Source organism: Equus przewalskii, chromosome 28, assembly GCF_037783145.1.
Source record: "Equus przewalskii isolate Varuska chromosome 28, EquPr2, whole genome shotgun sequence".
Classification (NCBI taxonomy): Eukaryota; Metazoa; Chordata; class Mammalia; order Perissodactyla; family Equidae; genus Equus; species Equus przewalskii.
Window position 1 is genome coordinate 34,090,205 of NC_091858.1, and position 25,023 is coordinate 34,115,227.

The window sequence follows — 25,023 nt, forward strand, 5'->3', positions numbered from 1 at the left end:
ATTTATTATTTACTTCATTCTACTATCTTTGTAATTAAGTTAGCATTTTTTAAAAAATTCCTGGAGAAGTGTTAATTGGTGACCTAAAATTCCTTTCAAGACTAAAAGTTTATTTTTATTTTTTTCCTGCTTTTTCTCCCCAAATCCCCCCTGTACATAGTTGTATATTTTAGTTGTGGCTCCTTCTAGTTGTAGCATGTGGTATGCTGCCTCAGTATGGCCTAATGAGCTGTGCCATGTCCACGCCCAGGATCCAAGCCGGTGAGACCCTGGGCTGCAAAGCAGGGCATGCGAACTTAACCACTTGGCCACAGGGCCAGCCCCTAAAAGTTTGTTCTAAGTATAACTTTAGCTACATGCCACCAGTAAATTTATATCATATGCACATTGTCATCTGATTTAAAATACTTTCTATATCTCTTTTGATGTATTCATTAACCACTGCATTATTTAGAGGTATATGGCTTAATTTCTAAACATTTCTTGATTTACTCTTTACATTTTTATACTAATTTCTAGTTTATTTGCATGGTGGTGAAATAGCATAGTTGTTTTAGTCCAATATTTCAAATTTTCTGGTACTTGGTTTATTATTTAGCATATGATTCAATTTTTAAAATAATCCATATTCATTTCAAAAGAAGTTTTACTTAGGAGGTGTGCAGTGGTGTCTATAAGTCAATCAAGTCGGTGTATTTTTCAATTAATTAAAATCTTCTATCTTCTTATTTTCTCCCCATTTTTTCTATTCATTACAAAGAGAGGAATGTTTAATCTCTCCTATTCTCTTTGTCTTTTTTCTTTTTAATTTGTCATTTTTTGCTATATATATTATATTATTATATCACAGTTGCACACAAATATAGAAATATTTAGTATTTTGAGTGGAAGTTACAATGAATTTCTTTTTTGCATTTTCTTTTACTCATAACATTTCTATATCCCTTTATTTAAGATGTGTCACTTTTAAGTGGCAGAAAGTAGAACATATTTTTTTTAAATTAAATCACTATTAAAGTCTTTACCATTTAATTGTTGAATTGAGTTCATTTACTTTTAATGTAATTATTTATATTTGGGTTTAAATACATCATCAAAATGTTGTCTGTTTGTTCTAACCATTTCTCTTTTCTTTGCATTATTGGCTCCTTCTGTGTTTGTCAAATATTTTCTCTCTCTTTTTTCTTTTTTTTTTGAGGCAGATTAGCCCTGAGCTAACATCTGCTGCCAATCCTCCTCTTTGTGCTGAGGAAGACTGGCCATGACCTAACATCCATGCCCATCTTCCTTTACTTTATATGTGGGATGCCTACCACAGCATGGCTTGCCAAGTGGTGCCATGTCCGTGCTCAGGATCTGAACCGGCGAACCCCGGGCCGCTGAAGTGGAACGTGTGCACTTGACCACTGCACCACCAGGCTGGCCCCTCTCTCTCTTTGTATACATATGCACTCTTTCATGGGACTTTTTGTAATTACTCTTGAGGTTAAACATGAATCCTGGACTTATTTTATCTAGTATAAGTTAATGCTTTTTCATATCTTGATCACTAGAATTAGTTTATTGAGCTCTATAAAGGATAAAGCAATAAAAATATAGACTGTAATTTATTCAGTGATTTACCATCATATAATCATATTTCCCATAAAACTTGACAGTAGTATTTCATGTATTTTGGAATGGAATGCAGTCATAGAGTAAAAGAAAGACATGCAAACTCAAAGCAGAAAAAGAGCACAGCAAATTTCTATTCTAATTTCTGTCTATTTAAGCACTCTATCAAGCTGTAAAATTATTAAATATGAACCCTGATTAAAGAATAATCCATAAGACATGGTTGATCAAAAGACATTAAATGTTAAACTGTTCCTACCTAATTCTTTTCAAACTTTCAAAAAGACACATTTTCTGCTCGCTTCTGTGGTTTTATCCTTTAAGACAGAATGCCCAATTTCACAGTTGTCTCCTGTTCTTTCAATTTTTACTATTATTTCCAATATACAAAATGGCTGTTGTCTCTGTCATTGTTTTCCTTAGGCTGCTGCTGGATTTATAAACATTCCTGATAATCTTGTCCAGTAATCATTTTCAGTGCCTGATCAGCTATATTGATTTTCTTCTTATGTACAGATTTCCCATCAACAGTGCATTGTGAATTTCGGTTGATTGTGTTGTTCTGCTTATCATTGATCTTTTCAAAAGCATTGGGGCACATGAGTACTGAATTTATATACAGATTTTCTCTGTTTTTTCCAATTTAGTCAAGCTGGTTGGTATAAAATGTTTGTGTAAACATGCTTAAAAAATATGAAATATTTAGGGAGGAGAATAAATCAGCATTCAGCTATAGAACTATATGACTTTTAGTGAGGCTTCAAATGAGTTCTAACCTGAGAATAATTTTGCCTGTTTTGCTAAAATTCAGGGAAGCTGGGGAGAGATTAATCTTACACATTCTTTTTTTGTTTCTTTGCTGAGGGAGATTAGCCCTGTGCTAATATCTGTGCTAATCTTCCTCTACTTTATATGTGGGTTGCTGCCACAGTGTGGTTGAGGAGTGGTATAGGTCTGTGCCTGGGATCTGAACCTGTGAACCATGGCTGCCCAAGTGCGGCATGCCAAACTTAACCATTTTGCCACAGGGCTGGCCCCTATCTTACACAAACATTTTAAAGAGGCATACTAAGGATCAAATATATATATTTATTTATCTATTAATTTAAGAATCTATGGAACGTTAAGAATGTGTCAGCAAGAATCATGACTTTTATAAGTATCCAAAGAGAAATAGAAGAATGTCCCAGCCAGTGAGTCTTGTATCTCTGGACAGACAAGGTAAAGAATTAATTATAATATGACAAAAGTTCTCTAATTCTACATAGATAGATAGAAGGATTGACGGAAGATGTCTGTACTACTTGGTTCTTCAAGAGTAACATGGGATATGATAGACCACAATTAATGATATTAGGTTGTATATTTAGACAACAACAATCTGACTACATCTCAATCCTCCTAGTTTTTTTTTTCACAATAGTATTTCAAAGCACAATGTTTTTAATTGGATCAAAGGTCTTCTTTAAATAACTTGCAATCTTGCATTGAGCTATATCTCTTTCCTATTTGTCAGTTTCCCCAAAAGTGCTCTGTACTTTAGTTCCATGGTCTCCTCCATATCCTGTAGACACACCAACTTCATTCTAATACCCAGGTGTTTCCTTGAGTCATTCTATTTCTTTGATATCTTCCTTCTCTTATCTTCTCTCATATGTATTCAGCCTTCCCCAAAGGCTCGTTTACCCACCTTTAACCCATTCAAAGTGTCTCACGACTTAGGTTTAATTCTAGATTGCAAATCACTCCAAGATTCATAGGCAGAATCACATATCATGGAATGACACAATATAGTATGTACTTATGTATGTTTGTATATTACCTGACACCTTTTGCTGTGTTAAGAAGAATGTCTCCCCAGTACACTTAGGCTCATGAAAGGCAGAGAGCCATTTGTATTGTCCATGCATTGCCCGAAGAACCAAGATCTTAAGATGACCTATAAGTATTTTTAATGATGGATATCTAAGTAAACCAAGATCTCTGCAACTTTGGGAGTCAAGAACTATGAAGAGTCTGATGTTTTACCATTCTCACAAGTAAACAATTTAGCCTGCCTGGATTTCATGTAACTTAGCTGAAGGCATAAGACTTCTGAATCAGAGACAAAGAAGTATTTGTCACTCACAACAGAAGCATTAGACACATGTTATGTCTATTACAGGGTCATACATTCATTATGGCCCAACATTATTTTTCTCTCTTGCCATATCCGTAATCAGAGTCTCCCTCAATATATCAATATCTCCCTCAGGGGTATCACTGACATTTCTCTTCTCTAAACCAAGAAAATAGTTCAGGCTTTTATTACTTGTGACTTCAAATATTACACAAGACCCACAGCTGATCTCATTGAATTAAGCCCTTCTTTAATTCTATGTATGTCTGGCAATTAACTTTCTAAAGTACACATGTTGGAAAACAACTTTCTAATTTAAGTTTTAAAAAACGGCAATGCCTACAGTAATGAAGTTGACCTACATGGGTCTGTGTCGTGTAATTTCTCGCCAGTCCTCTGGTAATTCTCTTCTCCCTGTTACTTACAGCCACAGTTGCTGCTAGCCACATTGAATACATTGCTCCTTTTATTCCACTCCCACTGCCTCCACCCCATTTCCAGCTAAATTTTTGATCAACTAGATTGTTATGGAACAGTACTAACTCACCTCACAGCCTCCGTTCTCTTTCCAATGAGTATCTGTTATCACTACCTCTGCTTCTTTAATCATTTAAAGCATTATGTAGATATGTCGCCTTTGATAAAAAAGCTTCCATTTCCTATTGAAGTCCATACTCCTTATACTGGCTTTTAGGACCCCCAAAGCTGGTTCAAGTTTTTCTAGCTTCATCCAGGAATTGTCTCACCTTCTACCTCTGTGACTTTAATCTTTCATATCAACTCCTAATCCATTCTATCAAATCCAAATAACCAGGTCTCATCTATTTGCCAAGGTAGAGCACTAATACCAACCATTCCATGGCACCTTCCTTTGCTCCCCCACTGGAAGCTCTCTTGCCCACCTCTAGTGCTCCCTGGGTCTTCACTAGCCATTGGTTTTGGACTCAGTTCGCTACTTTGGGTTATAGTTGTTGGTAGGCATTTGATAAATATTCAGGATGCCTAGTGTTCTCATCATTGCTTTAATCAGAGAAATGTCAAATTTTGTTTGATCAAAATTCAAATTAGGGAGTGAATCTAAAATTACGAATGTGAATTTTAAAGTGACATTATTTTGGAAGTTAATACTACTTTCATTTGTTTGTGACATACTCTGTATTTAAACAATAGTTTATCTATATTTCTCTCTTTTGAATTGTTTGTTTCATTATATTTGAGTAATTTAATATTTAAGAATTTTACAAATTAGGCTCAATAAATATTTGCTACTAAACAATATATTTTAGTTGAAAATACACTGATTTTAGTAAAAAGCACTTTATCAACTAGCTCCACAGTATTATTTATGCCATATATATTTCTTCCTTTATATCTTAATTCTGAGACATTTATATCCTAATTCTGATATGTTTATTCAAATTTCATGGAGATCTGAGGACTCTTCATGATGTATTTAAACTTTTTATGAGATCCTAATTAATAATGAGTAGTATGGGAAAATCCTTTTGAATGAAAATCCTTCCTGAATGTTAACACTGCACAATGATATTCTATAGAATACAAAGAATTGTATTGCCACTCTTGGGGATATAAGGATTTAGAAGAACCACTTACTATAATTTTCTGAGCTGCTGTATTCAAGATACACAAAATGGTAAAGAACTGGCATTGGCTGCAAGACCTTGATGTAATGAGCCTCTTCCTAAAGCTTCAGGTGAAGAATATGGGGGAGGAAGAGTCTGCTTATGGCTGTCTATATAATTGATACACTCACATCAACAAAGAGTGGAATTAGCACTTATGAAAGGTTACGTTAGTTGTGGACTTCTTAAAAAATGTGCAAATATCATAAATTTCACATGGTGGTAAAGTATGTTCTATTTTAATATGTTAGAAAAGTGCTCCTCAGATACATATGTTGAAAAATGCTGTTCATGTAAAGTAATATAACATTAACCACTTGTAATCTAGCTGCTTATAATAACAGCCACTTCTCCCAAAAGAAAAATATGTTAGAATTTCATTTTCACGACAAATGAATCCAATAAAGTGAAAGTTAAATTAATACATATTCTTTGTAAATAGAAAAATTAAGATAATTTTTAGTCTACCTCATGAGTTTTTTTTAAGATAGCAACTAGTAAAGATTAAATCCAAATATATTTTTAAATAGGGGATTTTTAATATGAAATTAAATATGATAATCTACACAGGAAAATGTAATCTATGCAGTTCTCTAAATTTCATCAACTCAGCTTATCGTGAAATTAGGAATCTATCTTGTTCAAACTTAAACAATTTTGAGAATATATTTAAGTGTTATTGTCTACAGTCCTAACCTCTGACTCTATACTTTGGAATTGTTATTACTGATCCAGTCAGCCTAGTACCCTGAATGTATTTGATCTGATATGAAAAGATGGAGGTTTTTGGAGTGCTACTTGACAGGTGGGAGATGGGTTCCAGTGTTATCACATGGACAAGTTAAAGTGAATCGGAAAGAGCTATCTTCTAATATAATTCAAATTAGTTAAGTAAGTGAAGTGCCTTTTCTTTTTCTTGACTTCTTCTCAAAGTCACGTTTAAATGCCCATCACTCCTGCTTTCTCACCAGGCTATGTGATACTTAAGGGCAAGGGTCCTACAATATTTTCCTCTCTATCACCAGTGTGTAGGGGGTTCAAGGATTTCCCGGTTATCAAGAAAAATGCTGTGACCATTAGGTGGCAGTAGCACACATGAGCTTGATGGAATGCAGTTTGGACAGGTCTGCATGAGGGGGAAAGTCCCTCACAGCAGGAGACTGTCCACAGGCTAAGGTGTGGCTCAGAGGCCACCCTCCAGAAGGGGAGGCGGGCACCGGAGCTGCTGGAGAAGGGGGATTGGAGAGGGGCTTATGTGTCTGGTTGATGTCACTCAGCATCATGACAGTCTCTGTCAGAGCTGTGAAGGGCAGCAGTAGATTCAGGTCTGCGCAGCCAGAGTTTATCTTATCTATGCCTGGCAGATGTCGGGTGCAGTTTTGTGAGGGATGCAAAGTCGTGAGCTCTAAATGACTACATACCTGCTTCTCTGGGCTATGTTTAACAAAATTGGGTTTGTAAAGATGTAAGTTTGATGTGAGCAGGTTTGAGCTAATGGGTCTTAGCCTGCTGTGAAGAAATAAATAACCTAGGGGCCAATATGCAGAGACCATCTCTAGCTCATTTATACAATGCAGTGCCTAGCACAATGCATGGCACATACAGGGGCCAGTTATACATCTGCTGAAAATATGCCGTCAAGTTATTTTGCATGATGAAAAAACTGTGTAAGCCTCTTATGACTATTCGATTTTATTCTATTTATGGAAGGAAAAATAGAGCACCCCAAAGTTCATAGCCTCCGTTCTCAATGATCTTATAGTCAAGTTAGAAAAGAATGGCTAATGTACCTGAATTTTATATAAAGTATGCCAAATTGTAAAATGTGTATAGAAAAAATATAAGAAAATATGTAATATGTTAGAGAGCATTCATTTTTTAAAAATATACTAAGCTTTAGGAAAGTCTGTTCCAGGATGGTAATGCTGTTCAGTAGTTTGTTTAGAAATGTATAGATTTACAGTGATTTGGTGGTCAATTCTTATCTTAGATTCCTTCAGATTTGGACCTGATTTCTATGTGCCCATAAGGAGATTTAAAATTAAAGACATTAGCTTCAAAAATAAACTCCAAACTCATCTACTCACAGAAACCTCCCTGGATTTTCTCTCTCCCAATTTTGTTACTCCTTAAATCTAAATAACATTAAATATCATCGCATTGATCCTTATAAAGGCTCCATTGGAGTCAGGTTGTATAGTGGAAATAAACATCTTTCTCATCGTTCTTCAGAAATTATGTGTGCTTACTTCTTTGTGTTCAGAGGACAGAACTTTCCTTACATTATGTAAAGGATTCGTATTTCCTCAACATTTTGTCAAAAGAGATTATAGATCTATCTATATACCCATTTTCACTTGTATACTTGTGTCAAATACATCAGCTCAATTGATCCTCCGTAACCATGAAAATACATTGTATTGATTAGCCTTTGGTGTGGTGTCCTTAGTACTGGGGCTAGCTTAATGTCTGGTAGGGTAATTACTGAAGTAATTAAAAAGGGAAGAAATCAGAATGTGCATGATAATGTTGAGACTAAATTCTAGGTAAAACTTTTGGCAAAATTGCTAGCCACAATAAATTCCAAGGCGGTTTCCTTGCTGTCCAAGCTATCGGCTTTGGGAAAGAAATTAGAAAAATGTAGAACATTGATGTATATGGATTGCTCTTTGATGATTTCAGCAAGGAACTGAAAGAAAATTAAAGTTAGGGCAAATATTATCAAAGTTTGTAGAATTTAGGCAGAGAAAATTCTTTAATAGAGCTGTATTCTGTTCCATCTCTGCTTTCAGTATAAAATATTTAAGTGTCCAGCAATTCAGGGCCTCCCAGGACTAGAAAAACCGACTACATCTGTACATCAAACAATTGGAAGTCCATCTCTCGATCAGATTCCCTCTCAATAGCCTTGCGCTACGAATCCAAATGAGAAAATGGGAGTCAGCCCAGCAGCATAGAAGTATATTCTATTTTCCCCTTGACGTCTGCTCTTACACTTCCTCTGCCCTGCTCATTGCCCTGGGAATCTCCCCCTACAGATTGCCTCAACCCCAATTCCCTTGCCCTCTGGCTTCTATTTAACCAGTGGGTAGGAAGCAGTAGAGTGCAAGGCAAGAGAATAGAGAGGTGGGGGTGTTTATTTCCTCGATGCTGAACTCAATTCTGTAGTTTCTGAATCCTTCTCTCTGCTGGGCAACCCCTCTGCTATAGGTCCAACTCTCACTAGGTTCTGGTATGAATTCTTTTTTGACCCCCAGGCCTAGAGGAATAACAGATTTCTGCTATTTTGAGCCCCCGAATGCTTCATCTCAACCCTGTCCATCTCTTCCTAAATCTCTTAGAATTTCTTCAATTACCTTGTTGAGTTTGCCAACAGTTTCCAGCCAGGACCATTGCACCCAAGCAATCCTTATAGATAGCTGCCATTCAACTGATGGGGAGCCCAATGGGCCAATCACGTAGGTGGGGACAGAAGGAGAGGTAGCAGGTTGAAATGCTATCATCAGACACATCGTTGTCCCTCTCTTTTCATTTGCATTTCTTTTTCTGCTTTCCTTCTTTTGTGTTATTTGAATTTTTTTTAGATATCCATTTAATTTTATCTGTTAACTAATTTGATTTTAACCATAACTTTTTGCGTGTTTTTGGTAATTACTCCAGAGATTACAATACACATTCACAACCTTTCACAGACTACTTAAAGCTAATATTTAACGCCACACATAAAGTAGGAAAATCTTCAACAGTATAGGTTGATGTCTACCCCGCTGCATCTTTGAAGCTATGGTAGATATGTATGTCTCTACATATATTATAATACCTGTACTGCAGTGTTAGAATGTTTGTTTTAAAGAATTATTTGTATATTAATGAACTTAAGAGAAAAAATGATCTTATATATTTGCCTTTGTATTTACTATACCCACTGCTCTTAACTTCTGCCTAAAAATCCCAGTCCCTCTGACACCCTTTCTCTTCAGCCAGAAGGAATCCTTTAGTGTTTCTTACATCGAAAGGCTGGTGGCAATGAATTCTCTGTTTTCATTTACTGAAAATGCTGTATTTTACCTGCATTCTGGAATAATATTTTCCATGTAAATAGAATTCTGTATGGGCAGCTTTTGTTTTGTTTTTCTTTCAGAACTTTAAAGTTACTGTTTTACTGTTTCTAGTGAGAGTTCAGCACTCATTCAAATTGTTCCCCTCTGTGTAACATGTTGTTTGTTTATGTCATAATTCATGATCTTTTTATGGGTTAGTTTTCAGCAGGTTGACCAAGATATGCCTGAGTCAGATTTTATTTCTATTTATCCTGCTTATGGTTTACTTTTCTTCTCGAACTTTAAACTTTGTATCATTCCCCAAATTTGGCTAATATTTAGGCGTTATTCCTTCAATATTTTTATGCGCTTTTCCATTTTCCTCTCCTTCTGTGGCCCCAGTTGTTATGTCAGACCTTTAGATGCTGTTGCAGATGTCCTTAAGTCTCTATGTTTTAAAATTTTTTTCTTTATATTTTTCAAATTGGATATTTTTGTTAAGCTGTCTTCAAAGGTATCCGCTCTTCTGCACTGTCCAATTTGCTATTAAGCTTATATGCTGTAATTTTTTATTCTGAATTCATTTTTATTCTAGAGTTTCCATTTTATTGTTCCTTATAGTTTCTATTTAACTGCTGAAAATTCTTATTTTTTATTCATTGTGAGCATGTTTTTCTTTACATTTATGACTATAATAATAATTCCTTAAAAATCCTTCTCTGCTTCTTATAATATCTGAACTCTCTTGGGATCAGTCTGAATACGGATCAGATTTTCCTATTTCTTCCTATGTTGTATAATTTTGGATTGTATTCTTCATTTTATAAAACTTTTAATTATGTCTTGTGTTTCTTAAAAGTACTGAGATTTTATGTTGGCTTGCAGTTAAAATTTAAATAGCAGGTTCTGAATCTTCTGTGCTGAATGGCAGCTGAAATTTCCATTACATTACCTTACCTTTATCTAGGCACTCATGTATGTATGTTTGTTAGTATGTTAGTTATCAATTGCTGCATAAAAAGTAACCCCCAAACACAGCAGCTTGAGACAAGAAACATTATCTCACATTATCTGTGGCCAGAAATCTGAGAGTGGCTTAGCTGTGTGATTCTGGATCAGAGTCCCTCATGAGGCTGCATTCAAGGAGTTAGCTGATCTGCAGTAGTCTAAGACTTGGCTGGTGCTAGCATCCTTTCCCAAGCCTACACGCACAGCTGTTGATCATAAACTTCATGGGCCTCTTCATAGGAAGGCTCATGACATGGCAGCTGGCTTTCCCCAAAGCTAATGATTCAAATGAGAGAGAAAGCCTGACAGGAGCCTTATTTTTTGGTAACATAATCTCAGCAATGTCATGCTGCCACTTCTGCCATATTCTGTTGACCACACAGACCATCCTTGGTACATTGTAGGAGAGACTATAAAAGGATGTCAAAGCCAGAGGGCAGTCATCACAGGGGGCATGTTAGGGGCTTGACACCCATCCATCCTCTGTCTTCCAGTGATTCCTGTCCCTCCCACATGCAAAATCACTCCGTCCCAAGACCCTCAGTAGTTTCATCCCATTTACAGCATCGGATCAAAGTCCATGATATTTTCATCTGCATCAGATCTGGGTAGACAAGTTCCCCAGGAGGAGGTTCCTTAAGAACAGATCCTGTTGTACAGTTCTTTTTGCTCTTCTCCTCAGACACCAAATATTCACTGATGAGGCAAATACAGAATAACAACTATTGGCATTCCTGTTCAAAAAGGAGGGAAATGGGATTTCACATAGGCATTGGTTTCAAATTCTCATTTTTTAATTTACTTTTTCTGTGACTTTGGAAAACTTGGCTTACCATAATTAAACCTGCTTTGAAGTTAAACCCTATGAAACATATATTAATATTACCATGTGACTTGGGAGAAAAAGGCTCACATGGGTTATTGGATAAAGCGCCTGGCAGGTGGTAACTGGTCTGGTTATTCCTCAGTTGCCCATTCCTATCTTCTTCTGCCCTTTTCTACCCTACCCTGTGCCCTAGTTCAGGGAATAGTGCTAGTTTATATGCTCTGCCTCACTTGGGATCCTTTGTCCTCCAATATTGAGTTCACTTCAACCAATGGGAAGCAATACCAGGGGGTCAGAGGGTTAGTAAAAGGAAACTTTAGGACATTCTTTTCCTGTCTCTTTCCTAAGTTATTGCCTTCACTCTTCCAGCATTCCAGCTGACCTTGGTCCCCACTACAACTGTCCAGTCTACTTGACCCTTCCAACGTAAGAGTAGCAATGTCTTTCCACTGCTGCTGGTCCTTGAGAGCCTCATCAGTGCACCATGATTCCCTTCTCTGCACCCACCTCCAAGAACAGCCACTTCAAAGTTCTCCTTAAAATCCTAATTGGGGATCCCTTCTGTTTCCTCATAGGACCCTGAGTAATAAGTTTTCCTTCCTTTTCTACTTAACAATAGCCTATACTATTGTTATATATACTATATATATCGTACTATACATATTATATATATATATCATACATATTTATTTGTCTATCTACTTTTTAAAATAGACTTTAAATAATATTTCCCCCTAAATAGAGGCAAAAATAGTCTTTGTGGATATAAGGTTGTACACTAAAAACGTAATGTTGACCAAACTTCATTTGTTGAACCTGACCTTCCTTGGTTATGCCTTTTACAAAAAAGTGTGTGCATATATATATGTGTGTGTGTGTGTGTGTGTATGTGTGTGTGTGCGCATGCATGTGTCTGTGCATACATGTATATCTGTGCGTGTAAACTCATACGCACATACATACTTAAACCAGAAGGCTTTCAATAAAGGAAGATTCAACAAATGGTACAGTCTTATTGTAAATGCTTCAGGCCTTCACAAGCAATGAACGGCAGTTATGGATCAGACTGTGGCTAGAAGCTGTTTTTTAGCAGTTGAGCACAGCCATTAATGTATCAATAATCATTTGCTCGTATTTTCTTAATTTCTGATGTTGACACAATCCTCAAGATGCCAGAGCAATGAGTCCCAAGCACCTCTTGGCATAGATGAGTATTTTCAAAGGCCCAACAATACAAAGGTGAAGGAATTATCACAGATGCCTCGTGTAAGACAACCAGCACCTGTCTGCTCTGATAAGGAAGAAAGGACTTTGCTTTTAAGGACAAAAGCGTGCCTTCCACCATTCGCCTATGATGATTAGAGTTCCAGAATCACTCTGATGAACCTGATGGCACAAACTGCCACTTGCATACTGTTGTTTCTTTAGCAGCTGGTGGGTGGAATTTTGATAAGCCACCAGAGCTCGCCCAGGTAGGCTGTTCAGGGGACCAAGGTACAGCCCGAATTCTGCAGGAGTGCTGTGAGGTTGACAGCAGCAGCCAATTTCTGCTGTTTATTATCGGCCACTTGAAATAAGTGATAAATAAAGGAGAGCAGAAAGGAGGCTTTTCATTTATAAGCTGATTTTTCAGTCAGGGGTTATTTCTCACACTCGTTGTCCTGTTTCTTCATCAGTTCCCATTACGGTTCAGGCAGTGTTGACGTGGGGAACTTCCTTAATCTCCTTGAGCTTCATTTTATTCTCTGTAACCTGATAGGGTTGAGAAGAGTGATAAATAAAAGACAATTCATGAAAGGAAAATTTCATCTCCCTTATTTCATGCACATGCGTTGAAGTAGTAATTCATATCTCTTGGGGTTTACATAAGGACTAAACGAGATGAAAAATATGACACAGCTAGATACATAGTAGATACTCAAAATATGTTTGTTTACATTTCCTAATGTAATGAATGAATAAAGCCAAAATATGTTGAGCCCTAGGCTAGGGGCTGGAGAGAAGAAGTAAATATATATATAATAGACTTTGGTATATTTGTATATCTAACTCACAAATACATATGTATCTCACATATACATGTAGATACGTGGATGTAACTCACATATACATATGTGTATATATATACAAACGCATATGTACAAACCTATGTAAATTTATGTAAGAATGTTAAATGGGATTTTTCTGTTTTTCTTGTGTTGAGTCTAACACCCAAAACTAAAAACAGCAAGACCTTAAAACACTCATTTTCTTTCTCTTTTTTTTAGGAGGATTAACCCTGAGCTAACATCCATCACCAATCCTCCTCTTTTTGCTGAGGAAGATTGGCCCTGAGCTAACAGTTGTGCCCATTTTCCTCTATTTTATATGTGGGATGCCTGCCACAGCATGGCTTGATAAGCAGTGTGTAGGTCTGTGCCCGAGATCTGAACCGGTGACCCCCAGGCCGCCAAAGGGGAGCATGCAAACTTAACTGCTAGGCCACTGGGCTGGCCCTAAAACATTCATTTTACATAGAAAAAAAAAAAAAACCTGCAGTCTCTAAAACAAAAACCTGGAGGAACAGCTAAGAGGTGACAGAACTAGCCACCATTCCTGTTCCCTTCCCAATATATACGAACATGATAATGGAAAGGTGAGGGACAGCTATGTGATCTTTTATGTTATGCCCTGTTCTTTGTAAAAGATGCACCCACCATACAAACCTGAGGCGCCAAAGAGTATCCTTAGTAGGGACTGGCCATGCATGCAAGGGCTGGCTGGAGTCTTTTCAGGCAGCCTCTCCTGAGTTGATATTCACACTCCTGACCTGGTGCTTCTTTTGTGGCAGCAAGTGTGAGAGAGTTCTTGGGAGAGCTGCCCATCATCTGAAGAATGGGAGTGTACGTGAACAAGAGATGAGTGTCCACTCCAGCCCAGAGATGTCAGAAGACATGAGGCTGCAAGCAAAGCCTAAATAGGGTCCCAGGAAAACCATGAGAAACCATCGTATGTCTGTTAGAATGGCCCAAATCCCGAACACTGACAGCACCAAGTGCTGGTGAGGATGCAGAGCAACAGGAACTCTCACTCATTGCTGGTGGGTACGCAAAATAGGACAGCCACTTTGGAATGCAGTTTGGCAGTTTCTTGTAAAACTAAACATACGCTTTCTTACCATTTGATCCAGCAATTATATGCCTTGGTATTTACCTAAAAGAATTGAAAACTTATGTCTATACAAAAACTCACACACGAATGTTTACAGAAGCTTTATTCATAATTTCCAAAACATGGAAACCATCAAGATGTCCTTCAGTAGATGAATGGAAAACAAACTGTAGTCCATCCAGGCAATGGCATAGTATTCAGAGCTAAAAAGAAATGAGCTGTGAAGCCATGCATAGACATGCAGGAACCATAAATGCATTTACTAAGTTAAAGAAGGCAATCTGAAAAGTCTGCACACAGTATAATTCCAACGATATGACATTCTGGAAAAGGCGAAACTATGCAGACAGTAATAAGTAGTTGTCAGAGATTGGGGATGGAGGGATGTAGGGGCTGGAGCACAAGGGATTTTTCGGGCAGTGAAACTATCCTGTAGGATACTGTGATGATGGATATATCCTTTGTCCAAACCCATAGAATATGCAAAACCAAGACTGAACCCTAATGTAAATTCTTCACTCTGGGTGATATTGGTGTATCAATATAGGTTCATCAGTTGTAACAAATGTACTATCTGGTGAGGGATGCTGATAATAGAGGAGGTTATGCATGTGTGGGAGCAGAGAGTATACGGGAAATCTCTGTACTTTCCTCTCAGTTTTACCATTGAGAGGTGAAACTGCTCTAAAATAATAGTCTCTTAAAAAGAAAAGTTCTTGGTATAGTGAGCCTGGGATAAAGCTTGGGGTAAGCATTATCTCTGTCCTGCTGTACCCCATATGGAATCGGGAAAGACTGCAGACATTCCAATGAAGCACGGATGTGTAAGACGAGGCAGGTACTGTAGGTCACTCCAGAAGTCCTGAGTCAAGTAGAATCACACCAAGAGGATTTTGGGTGTATGCAGTCAGAATATTTATTGCTCAAGGAATCAACAGAGATTAGGCTCTCTCTGAGAGATTACTTGGTGACCAACACTAACAGGGTAAGTGTAAAGCTGAATATTAACCCAAGGTAACTACATATAAGTTCTAGCTCCTCATGTCATCTTGGACCTGTTACTTAATTTCTGTGTCAGATTCCTGAGCTCTAAAATGATTTTTTAAATTAACACCTCCTTAAAAGAGTTTCCATGAGTGTGTAAATTTTCTCATAGTAGGCATTTCAAATATATTCTACATGAGTCCAGAGCTATGCAGTTATATTGCTAAGCAATGTTTGCTCTGAGCAAAGCAAACTGCATTGTTTCACTTGATTCACAAAACTCTAGGAGTTACTAGAGAAGCAAAATAATTTGCCTTAGTCACAAAGTTAGCAAAATAGAGCCAGGAACTAAACCCAAGCATAATTCTCAATCATTATCCATAACTGGGCCCCACAGGAATAGGCAATTAATCACTGAAAAAAAGAAACAAGCATAAAATCTAGGTAATAAAAATAATAGTATGTTTTACGTAGACAGTCTTCCACTAATAATTGAAAATGATGGCTGAAAGTTCCTTTAGGTGTGCATTATTGGATACTCTGCCAACCTGTTGAAGGATTTTGAGTACATGTCTTTCTTGGAGAATATGCTGGCTAAATTTCTCACCTTGCTTACGATGAATTTTCCACTGTCACTGAGATTTATGTGATGATACAGTAGAAGTGGTCAGGTGAGGGAAGAACTTTCTCTAAGATCCTAAAGCTGAGATTCCAAGAAATCAAGTAAAACTTAAATAATTGAATAAGAAATCTCCCTGGATCTTGCTACAGATCCTTTTATATTGTCCAAAAAACCCCTATTATCACATTCCATTCTCACTTAGAAAATAGGACTGTTAAGGAAACCCTTTATCTTATTTTATGGTTAAATTCAGACACCTGTAATGTAAGCTAGAGGGTGAGTGTTTGCCTGTTAAGTACATCGAAGGGGAAATTGGATGCAGCATTTTTCATCAGTTATTTTGTGTTCAGCACAAAGATAGGGAGTTCACATATGATTATATGATTTCAGTATCTCCAAAACCCTTTGAGGTGAATATTATTTTCATTTTGCAGATCAGAGACCTGAGAATCAGAAAAGCACCCAATGTCACACTGCTAGACAGGAATATTATGTCATTTTCTAAGACTTTCTGTGATAAATTGATCATTATTTCTGAAAACCAAGAAGAAACAGATTTTTTAAATGTGTTAGATAATTCTCAATTTTATGTATCTGGGTGAGAGAATGATTCATCTCAACTTATGAACGGAAGTGTAGATACTGAATATGTATTACGGTTTATGGCAAATGGAAAACAGCCAAAAATATCACTGACTGTTCCTCCTTTGAGTTAACTGACTGTGTGCAATAATGTTATACAATAATGGAGATGCAATAATAAATGATATTTTTATTGTCTAAAATTGATAAATAGCTAACACATGTATAAAGCAGCACTTGTAAAATGATCTACAAATGAACAAGAAGAGGAAAATAGCACAATAGAAGAAAATTGGGAAAAGGATATCAACAAGTAATTTACAGAAGCTTAAATCCAAAAATATACAAACTCATTAATAAAACTGAAAACCATTTATTATGAGATAAAAGCAAAATAAAACAACAAAAGTGCTATCATCCTATACTTACTTAACTGGCAAAAACCACAAAGCTAGATAATGTCAAATGTTGGAGAGGATTTGGGAATGCTGATCCCTCCATATGACTGCTGGGAGTATGCTTTGTGCCTTTCTGCCATGCTTGTTATATGATTTGTTCTTACATCAATATCCCAAAGAACTTCTTGCAGTAATCTGTAAGAGACACCACCAGACTGGTCATGGCAGAATCATTTATGCTTCTGGGGAGCAATGTCACTATCACCGGGAGGGTGGAGAACAAACTTCAAATGTCCTCCCATGTACACAGCAGTTGTGATGGTTAAGTTTGTGTGTAAAGCTGACTGACCACGAGTTACCGAGACTAAACATTATACCTGGGTGTGTCTGTAAGGGTGTTTCTGAATGAGATTAGCATTTGAATTGGTGGGCTCAGCAAAGTATATTGCCTTCCCCAATGTGGGTGGCCATCTTCCAGTCTGTTGATGGCCTGAATGCAGCAGAAGGTGGAGGAAAGGGAAATTCGATTTGAATTCTTCCTGCCTGGTTGCTCCAGCTGGGGTGTTGATCTTCTCGGTGCTCCTGGTTCTTAGGTCTTCAGACTTGGATTGTAATCCACATCATCAGCTCCGTTGGTTCTCCCGCCTTTGACTCAGACTGAATTACACCAGCAGCTCTCATGCGTCTCCAGCTTACGGGTGGCAGATCATGGAATGACTCAGCCTCCATAACTGTAAGAGCAAATTCCTTATAATATATGTATGTATCTCCTGTTGGTTCTGTTTCTCTAGAGAACCTTCATAATACTGTCACCTATGGGGAGAAAGAGAGGAATTACAATAGAGAATGAGGAAAAAAGGAAATAAATGACATTAGAGAGGCATCTGGAATGGATAAATGATAATGTACTGTGAACTGAGGAGTATGATTCGTTCAGAACTTAGTACATGAGGTCAAAGAGGGAAAAAAAGAAAAAAAGCAACACAACATTCTATATCCCACTGAAGCCAATTAAAACTAATTTTAAAATGATTTAATTTGCAATATCAACAAGACCCTCCAGTATATAGTAATAAACACACGCACACACTCAGATATTCACATAATATATAGGTGTGTGTGTATATGCATTTGTGTTTATGTATTTTCTATTGAAGACCATTAAAATAAGACCAGAGAAAAGAAGAGATATTCTTTATTTTTTGATGGAAAGAGTCAAAATGAAATACAAAATGATGAAAATCTTTAACTTAATATATACATTCAATGTTATTATAAATCTCAACAAGGATTGATGAGGATTTTAGGCTGGTTACTTTTAAAACTGCACATGAGAAGCAGGCTCCGAGGACTGGAATTTTGCTTGCCCTTTTGAGAGACATTTGCATCTGTGAAGGAAGAGGGGATGACCTTGTAGGGACCTGAAATTGGCCACCCCAGGATATGTCTCTTTGGCATCGGGATTGTTTGGGGCTGATTGCTTTTGATAACAGGGACAGGGAAGGAGGCTCTGGGGAATGGAACTTGCCCTTGTTGGGACACGTTTACATTTGTAAGGTAAATCTCTATCTGTAAAAGGTGCCTCCCTCTCTGTGCCAGGAAGAAGGAGAGAGATGACCTTATCCCTAGAAACTGTTAATGGGGAAGGCAAGAACTTAAGTTGGTTGCTGTCTGGCAATCTCATGTAACTGATTTAGGGTGGTGGCTTCTAACCTTTCTAACCTTTACTTAATCCAATTTGATTCTTGTCTAAAAGTCATGGGATCACCCAATGACCAGACCCCACCTGCACTGATACCATTTTAACTTTTTTTTCATGTTCTTTCCTTTGTCTTGTGAAGAGATGACTCACGTACCCATGCCTTATAAAATTAGCCCTAACCCTCAACTCGGGGCAGCAGCAGGAGCTCTGACTGCCCGTGGGTCTTGTCCCCACGCACCAGCTCTGCCTGCCCATGGGTCCTGTCCCCATGCCAGCAGGGGCAGCAGCAGCGGCTCTGCCTGCCCATGGGTCCTGTCCCCATGCCAGCGGTGGCAGCAGAAGCGGCAGCAGAAGCTCTGACTGCCCATGGGTCCTGTCCGCATGCTATTCTATACTATTCTCTAAATAAAAGAGCACTACTGCCAGATCTTAAGAGTCTAAGAAATCTTTCTTTCGACTCCTCGGCTCACCGACCCCGCATCAGGATTTTTAAAATTTTTCTTTATTTAGCTTATGTCAACAATTTGATCTTAAAATCTGAGTTAGAAACTAAAGGGTCAATAATACCAAAGATATCTTAGAAGAAAATAAGGTTAGAAATTTACTCTACCAGATACCAGGACTTAAGACCTTGAGATTCCCAGTGAGCAAGACAAACTGACCAGTGAAACAGAGTAGGGAGGCCAGGAATAGATCCCTATTGTTAGAAAACAGTGGTGGCTCAGATCAATGTGGATAAGATGGTCTATGCAATAAGTGGTTCTGGACAATTGATTATCTACATGGAGAAATACAAAGTTAAGTATCATATCATATAGCATATTGGTGAAGAACCTAGACTCTAGAACCTTATCAGGTGGGTTCACAGTCCACCTCTCTAAGACGTGCAGCCTTTAGGAAGTTGTTTAACCTTTAGTTTCCTTATTTGTAAAACATGTTTAAAGATAATACCTAACTCATGGAGTTAGGGAAATTAAAGGCCACCATATTAAAAGTGCATATAGTAGACAATAGATATGTGTTAGCTAGTGCAATTATTGTAAATCCTATTACAATCCTGCACAATTAGGATTGTTTTTCTCCTGGTTAATTAATTCATTTATCCATTCAAAGTTATTGATTGCAAACCTGCCACTTACCAGGCACTGCTTTAGGAAGAGGACTTAAGCCAGTGTGGGAAGCAGAAATGAATCCTGCCTGCGTGGAACTGTCAGCCTGGAGGAGGGAGACTAATGTGCACAAGATAAATAAGTGAAGTGTATAGAATACTAACTGTGAGGGGGAAAATAGGTCAAGAATGGAATGGGTAGGTTTATGGCAGGGTGTGTGAAATTAAAGTGTGTGGTCAGTGAAGCCCTGATTAAAAGCTAGTATTTGAATAACATCTGCATAGAGAAAATGGAAAGGAGTCATGGAGACAGACTGAGAAAGAGGGTTCCTCCCCTACCCTCTACTCTCGCAAAAAAAATACAATGAGTACATGAGGTCAAAGAGGGAAAAAAAGAAAAAAAGCAACACAACGTTCTATATCCCACTGAAGCCAATTAAAACTAATTTTAAAATGATTTAATTTGCAATATCAACAAGACCCTCAAGTATATAGTAATAAACACACGCACACACTCAGATATTCACATAATATATAGGTGTGTGTGTATATGCATTTGTGTTTATGTTTTTGGGTAAAAAACAAGGAATGTGATTGCTGGATCACATGGCAGGGGTAGCTTTAGTTTTATAAGAAACTGTCAAACTATCTTCGGAAGTAACTGTAGCACACTGCATTCTGCCAGCAATGAGTGAGAGTTCCTGTTGCTCCACATCCTCACAGGATTTGGTGTTGTCAGTGTTCTGGCTGTACGGCGATGAAGTAGTCTATAGCTCAATTATGTTCAATTGACTGCTGGTGTTGTTGAGTTCAACTATGTCCTTAACGGTTTCCGCCTGCTGAATCTATCCATTTCTGGTAGATGGTTGTTGAAGTTTTTAACTATGATAATGAATTCATCTATTTCTCTTTGCAATTCTTTCAGTTTTTGTCTGAGGTAGTCTGTGGCTCTGTTGTTAGGCATATATGGATTACGGGCTATTATGTTTTCTTGGAGAATCAACCCCTTTATCATTATGTGATGCCATTCTTTATCTCTGATAACATTCCTTGCTTTGAAGTCTGCTCTGTCTGAAATTAATATAGCTACTCCTGCTTTCTTTTAATTAATGTTATTATGGTATATTTTTCCATCCTTTCATTTTTAATATATGTAACTTTATATTTCAAGTGGATTTTTTGTAGATAACACATGGTTCTTTTTTTTAATTCACTCTGACAATCTGTGTCTTTTAATTGCTTCATTCAGACAATTGATGTTCAAAGTGATTATTGATATAGCTGGATTAATGTCAATCATACTGATTACTGTTTTCTATTTGTTGTCCTTGTTCCCCTCTTTTTCTGCCTTTTATGAGTTGAATTGACCATTTCATATAATTCCATTTTTTCTTCTTTCTTAGCATATCCCTTATACTTCCTTGTTAAAATTTTTTTAGTGGTTGTCCTAGATTTTGCAATATACATTTCCACTAATCCAAGTCCTCTTTCAAATAACACTATACCATGTCACAGGCAGTGCGTTTTACAATAACAAAATAATTCTAATTCCGCCTTCTTATCTCTAGTATCATTGCTGTCATTCATTCCAATTATATATAAGAATATATATATTTACACATAAGTTATATACATAAGCATACATAATAGAATAAATTGTTGGTGTTACGTTGAACTATCTGTTAGATAAATTAAGAATAAGAAAAAGAAAAGCTTTTATTTTAGGGTCACTTATTCCTTCTTTGATGGTTGTCCTTTCTTTATGCAGACCCAAGTTGATGACCTATATTATTTTTCTCCTCTCTAAAGAACTTCTTTTAACATTTCTTGCAAGACAGGTCTACTGGCAACAAATTCCCTCAACAAGTCTTTAGTTCTCTCACTCCTGAAGGATAATTTCATAGGGCACAGAATTCTAGGTTGGTGGTCTTTTTCTCTCAACATTTTAAATATTTCACTCCATTCTAGTCTTGCTTACATGGTTTCTAAGGAGAAATCAGAAGTAATTATTATCTTTGTTCCTCTACAGGTAAAGTGATTTGTTTTGTTTTACTTTGTTTTTTCTCTTCTTTCAGGGTTTTTTTTTCTTTATCTTTGATTTTCTGCAGTTTGAAGATGATATGCCTCGGTGACACTTTTTTTGGCATTTATCCTGCTTGCTGTTCTCTGAGCTTAATGGATCTGTGGTTTGGTATCTAGCATTAATTTGAGGAAGTTCTCAGTCATTGTTGTTTGATACATTTTTCCGTTCCTTTCTCTCTTACTCCTCTTTCTGATACTCCCCCTACACCTTTTGTAGTTGTCCCACAGTCCATGAATGTTTTGTTCCTTTTTGTTTTATCCTTTGTTCTCTTTCCTTTTCAATTTTGGAGGACTCTATTGCTCTATCCTCTAGCTTTGAGATACTTTCCTCAGTCATCTCCAGTGTACTAATAAGCCCATCGAAGGCATTCTTCCTTTCTGTTACAAGCATTCTTGCTCTCTAGCATTTCTTTTTGGTTTTCTTAGGATTTCCACCTCTCTGTTTACCTTGCCCATCTGCTCTTGCATGATGTCTACTTTATTCGTTAGAGAAGTTAGCATATTAATTATAGTTGTTTTAAATTCCTAGTCTGATAATTTCAACATCCCTGCTGGGTCTGGTTCTGATGCTTGCTCTTGTCACTTCAAATTGTGTTCTTTTGCCTTCTGGTATGCTTTGTAATTGTTCTTTCTTACGCAGACATGAGGTAACAGGTGAAAGGATCTATTGTAAATGGGCCTGGAGTAGTGTGGTGTTGAGGTACAGAAGGAGGGGAATATTCTATACACCTGTGATTAGGTCTCAGTCTTTTAATAACCCAATGCCTCTGGACTGAGAACTTCACAGGACTTTCTCAGTTTTTTCTTCCCTTTAAGTGGGACATGATGGCTGGAGTGGGCTGGAGTTGGTATTTCCCTTGCCACAGGTTAGCTAGGCTCTGATAATACCTGGCTGTTTAGGTTCTAGTTAACTAGTTTCTCCTGAGGGCAGGCCTTGTTAAGAAGAACAGAGTGCTGGGGCACTTTAAAAAATGATTCCTTTTCTCCTCTGGGATGCAGGAGAGGATTTTTCTCAGATATTTACTGTGGGAACCTGAATAAACTCCTGAAGCTAAATTTCATAATACCGTATGAGTCCCCCTGTGACTGGGTCCCCCTGGAGTTTTTACCTCTCAGACTTGTCCACTCTGAGCCGTCAGCAGTTGTCAATTACAGCTCAGCTTTTCCTGCCCCAGTTCTGGTTCTCGCGGTGGTTTCCGCTCCTCGGTCTCTGCTCCAGGAAGCTGTGATTTTCTGTATTTGCCTGTCTCTCTCTCTCCAATCTTGGGGGCAGTGCTTAGCCCTGTGTCCTCCTCCATCTTACAGGTACAAGAAGAGCTGTTGATTTTTTTGGTGTACTCAACTTTTTACTTGTTAGGAAGGAGTGTTGATGTCCAAGCTCTTTACATGGAGCTGGAAACCACCTTCATCTAATTTTTATTCTTTTATAGTCAATCTAGTTTTTATTCCTTTAGTTGGTTTTAAGCTCTTCCTTGGTTTGTTTAATCTATTACTTCATTGTAACAATATATATGGTTTAAAAGATTTATCCTGCTTATGTTACACTTTTTAAGGTTGAGGATGTATTTTTCCATCAACCTTAAGAATTTCTCAGCATATTCCACTGCCACTCTGATTAATCGTGTTGAGATCCTCTTGTTCTTTCTTCCACTTTCCACAATAACTATTTTTTCTTTAGTCCCATCTTACCCTCCACGTGCTATGTCTTGAATAAATTCTTCAAAACTATCTTTGGTAAATTGCTTTTTCTGTTTTGCTTTATCAAAACCTCTCAACACATTCCTAGATTTTTAATTTAAATGACTGAAATGCTAGGTAAGATAAAGTTGAGAAATAGTGCACAAGAAAGGAAGAGGATGCTTTCAAAACCTGACTAGGGATATGTTTAGGAAAGAGGCTCATTAGAATTTTTTAACTGAGAAAATTAAAGCGTCATTCTCCTTTCAGAGTCTGATTTCCATAATTGCAATAGCTGAGTTTTCATAGGCATCTTATTTTACCGATTTTTTTTAAAAAAAATTTTTGTTAATTCTCACATAAGGTAATTTGTTTCCCTTTGTGTTTTGTAACTTTTCACTGTGAACTCATATTTGGTAGGATGATATCTGTGAAGGTCCTGAGGGGCCTGGATGAGGTTTCCTATGAAAAGCGTTCGTAATGGGTGCTACAGAGCACTAACAATCGTGTTCTGCTTTAAGTTATTTTCTCAGGTTAATATTTTCCCAGATTACTGTAGTACATATTGGACCCATAGACCCATGTGAAGGCAGATGTATTTTTTAATTCTTTTAAATATTTTTTACCCAAACTCTTGGACCAAGACAACATTTCTCTCACATTCTTTGGTTGGTTGGGCATACTTTTCTGTATTCCACATCTTCACTCAGAGGACAGTTCTTTCAGGTCTGGATTTTTATGGGTTCAAGTTCCATAACATGGATGAGCCCAAGACCTTGCCTCAGCTAATACAATCAGCAAACTCTTTCCTCAGGGCCCTTCTAACATCAGCTTCGCTTAGCACTCAGATGTCCAGTTCCTTTTCATTTTTAGACCATACAGATTTTTTAAAAATTTCTTTTGAGTTTAATCATTTACTTAAAATCAACATTTGTTGATTTAACTCATTTTTCAAGAGTTAAACCTCTTGCCCATAAATACTTTTATATTGCCAGAAATAGATGTCCCAACAATTTCTTTCAAGTAAGAAATTAGTAGTGTTGGAAATTTCATCCACTTTCTAGTTACTATATTTCCTGACTTCGTTAGTCATGTGTAAATGGTAAATATTTGAATCTATCACAGATGTAAACGAAAACACTCTTGCCTTCACTCTCAACCTAAAAAAAAAATGTAGTGTACTACCTACCATTTCCCATCTCAGAAATTGCTCTCGAACTATTGACTGCCTCTGAGAAAGAGCAGCTAGTATGTGTGTAGGGCACAGAGTTCCTTTCTCTTGAATCCCATGCAGGGAAGGTATTTTGTTGATTCTAGCTTGATTCCAAGATATAACTTTGGAATCATAGCACACTGTTATTTTATAATTACCTTTCTAAAAATATTTTCATAGTCTACTTTCATTAGTATTCTAACTGTTTAATAGTAATAAGAACATTTGAGGGGTTTTTTTTGCTCATTTATTTTA

General features: G+C 37.2%; 1 long non-coding RNA gene across 1 annotated transcript in view; it reads left to right on the forward strand.

The window, feature by feature from the left end:
* Positions 1 to 25,023, forward strand: part of LOC139080073 (uncharacterized) — a 263,385-nt gene that overhangs the window by 119,209 nt on the left and 119,153 nt on the right. Inside the window, exon 3 of the long non-coding RNA XR_011534232.1 lies at positions 17,580 to 17,719. This is a non-coding gene — a long non-coding RNA (uncharacterized lncRNA). The remainder of the gene's footprint in view (positions 1 to 17,579; positions 17,720 to 25,023) is intronic.